At 39.6% G+C, this 3,430-nt stretch overlaps 1 pseudogene; it reads left to right on the top strand.

Moving 5' to 3' along the window:
- The first annotated feature begins 2,311 nt into the window (after positions 1–2,311).
- On the top strand, positions 2,312–3,019 carry LOC103659086 (annotated as a pseudogene).
- The last annotated feature ends 411 nt before the right edge of the window (positions 3,020–3,430 follow it).

Genomic DNA, 3,430 nt, shown 5'->3' with positions numbered 1-3,430 from the left:
TGGGAAAGAGGTGTTGAGAGACATGCAAGAGAATGTTAAATAGGATTTCTAGAAAGAGGGAGAGGGAAAAAAAAACCAAGTAGGAAATATTTAAAGTCATGATAACTAAACATTTTCAGAACTGCCAGATACTTCTGCAGAGATTTGGAAAACGCATCAAATCCCAAGCAGGATTAAGTAAAACATACTTAGGCACTTCATAGTGAAGTGGCAGAAAACTAAAGATAAGGAGAAAAATCTTAAAAGCAGCCAGAAAAAAAAAGAGAGAGAGAGAAAAGATTGCCTTTAAAGGACCAGCAGCAGCTCTACTGACAGCAGATTTTCAAAAGCAAACAATGGAAGCTAGAAAAACAGTGATAGGGCTTCAGTGCACTGAGAGAAATAATTTGCAACCTAGAATTTATCTATCCAGTGGGGGGAAAAAAGTCTTTCAAGAATAAGAACAAAATGTTAGTTCATCACTAACAAAAGCTCCTAAAGGAAATGCTAAAGCATGTACCTGAGGCAGAACAAAAAATAAAAAATTAATAAAAGATCCTATATGGAATGTTTGAGATACAAAAAAAGCAAAGAGCAAAGCAAATGGCAGGGGCAAATGAACATTGACTATAAATATAAAGTCGTAATTCACAATTTTTGGTTGTCTTTTAATGGTTGACTTAAAATATATGAAAAAATTAATTTATAAATAGGTAAGGAGTAAGGGAGTAAGTAATTAATTTATAAGTAGGTAAGGAGTAAGCATTCTAAGGTTTTTGTATTGCCTGGGAGTTGAGTCAAGATATTGATTAACTTAGGGTTGCCTGGGTGGCTCAGCTGTTAAGTGTCAGCCTGCGGCTCGGGTCATGATCTCAGGGTCCTGGGATCGAGCCCCGCATCAGGCTCCCTGCTCAGTGGGAAGCCTGCTTCTTCCTCTCCCACTCGCCCTGCTTGTATTCCCTCTCTCTCGCTGTGTCTCTCTCTGTCAAATAAATTTAAAAAAAAAAAATCTTAAAAAAAAAAGATATTGATTAACTTAGACTTTGGTGGGTTACGGGTGCAAGTTGGAATTTTTCTACTCTCACCAAAAGAGTAGAAGCAGAGTGCATATAACTTCCAAATTAGTGCATGTCAGAGAGAGGGAATAATTTAGGACCCTCAGTGAAACCAAAAGAGGGACACACAGCATAAGCATCCCAGATTACACCATTTCCACCTAGTTTTGATCTATGTTAAAGACATGAAAAGAGGAGACTGGCCAACTTAAACGATTCTGCCACAAAGAGTAGAGGCCCTTGACTCCAGCTGTACTAATCAGATTCTCTCACAGGAACTTGGGAACATGAACAGAGATGACAAGTAAATAGGGCTAAAACACATGATAGCAGCAGACCCCCAAAATATCCATAAGCGCTGGCCAAGGTCCCTGGGGGAGGCCCTTGGTCCCTGTCCCCCTGTCTTTCTCTAGGCCTAGCTGGTCAGCTCTTCCAGCTGTAAGCTCTCCCACGTGCCTCTAACACATTCTGCCACCAAGCCCTTCCCCCACATCTTCCTTTTTTTTCCTTGCCTAACTGGCCTTGATTCGCTTGAAACAAAAGAAACTTAACTGATGCCAAGAACCATTGCAGCTCATGCCAGAAGTATCTTCACTCTGTTACACAAAAATCCAAATGTTTGGCATGGATGGTGAGTTGTCTTCTTAGGAACAACAACCTAAAATGCAGCTGGATTCTTTAACTTCTATCAAATATGCAAGATGAGGATCCCCAGGATGTAACCCAGATGCAGTGGGCCTCCCACGGGGAGCCTTGGCTCTTACTTTACATTCACTTTGAGGCCCTACTCACCACTATGTCATATCCTCTAAAACACATCTAATACTTCAACACATTAATAAGAAAATTGGTATTCTAGTGAAGATTCTTCAGAGCCTATGAAAGAGGGGTCACACCCCATACATATCACCAAGCAGAAACTTCATTCATTACCCCATCAGACATGTTTCCTCTTGCTACCAAAGAGCCCACCTCTGCCCATTGCTTCTTTTCTCCCACCCAACTTTAAAAGTTCTCTTTGTTATCTTAAGAAAGTCAGCCTTTAACCAGTTTGTATACATTATTCAGCAAAACCAAAACCCTGGTAGTTAGTGGAACACCATGTCCCTTGGGGTTGGGGATCTTGGTTCTTTTTACCACCTTATCTGATGTGTTCTTCCTCAGTGTTGGAATCCCTCAAGCATGGAAACTCTGTAGCACTCCTAGCACCTTGACTAATGGCCTGGCCCAGTAGACTTTGCATAAAGAGTTGTTGAATGAATTTCATATATGTTTGAGCATCTTGTAGAGCCTAGAAAAGTACAACACATGAAATATGCGCTGGACAAGCAGTCCTTGAATAGACGACTACATCACCTCTATGTAGTTCTTACCATATGTTCTGATGCTGGACTAAGCACTACAGTGTATTCAAAATTAGAAGCAATGAACTTTTCCAACCAGGGCCCAGCAGAATGGCTCGCTCAAACAAGGGTCGCAAGCAGAAGGGCCATTCTGCCATCAACGTGGTAGTGACCAGAGAATACACATCAACATTCACAACGCATTCATGGAGTGGGTTTCAAGGAGCCCCTCGGGCACTCAAAGAGATCCAGAAATTTGCCATGAAGGACATGGGAACTCCAGAGGTACCCACTGACACCAGGCTTAACAAAGCTGTCTGGGCCAAAGGAATAAGGAATGTTCCATACCGTATCCGTGTGCTGTTGTCCAGAAAAACATAAGGAGGATGAAGAGTCACCAAGCAAGCTCTCTACGTTGGTTACCTATGTACTTGTCACCACTTTCCAAAATCTGCAGATGGTTAATGTGGATGAGAACTAATGGTTGATGGTCAAATTAAGGTATAAGATGGCAAAAAAAAAAAAAAAATTAGAAACAATCAAATTAATAGCATACTAACAGAATAGAGAATTAACTCAATTTATCTATTGATTAAACTGTGAAGCGTTAGTGCCGCACGCTAAGGGTGTGGGCCTTTTGGAAGAAAGTTTGAAATTGAGAAGAGCAGTCTAAATTTCCATTTCAAAGGTGGTGGAAAGGTAGATAAGCCATGGGAAGGGCTTCATTTCTGTGGATAAATATCTTTAAAAAATGATTATTGGATAAAAAATAAAATTCAGACTATGTCTATACAAGGCCAGAATATTTAATCTAAGTAGAATTACCAGATAAAATACAGGACACCTGGTTAAATTTGAATTTCAGATAAACTACAAATATTTTTTAGTACAAGTATGTCCTATGTGTTACATGGGACATACTTATACTAAAAAAAAAAAAATCATTGTTTATCTCAAATTCAAATTTAACTGGGCATCTTATATCTTTATTTGCTAAATTTGGCGACTCCAAATCTATGGAAAAAATATTCAGTTTATTGTTTAGATAGTTGA

The sequence above is a fragment of the Ursus maritimus genome, unplaced genomic scaffold, assembly GCF_017311325.1.
Source record: "Ursus maritimus isolate PB19 unplaced genomic scaffold, ASM1731132v1 scaffold_28, whole genome shotgun sequence".
Classification (NCBI taxonomy): domain Eukaryota; kingdom Metazoa; phylum Chordata; class Mammalia; order Carnivora; family Ursidae; genus Ursus; species Ursus maritimus.
This window is presented reverse-complemented; position numbering and strand designations above follow the sequence as displayed.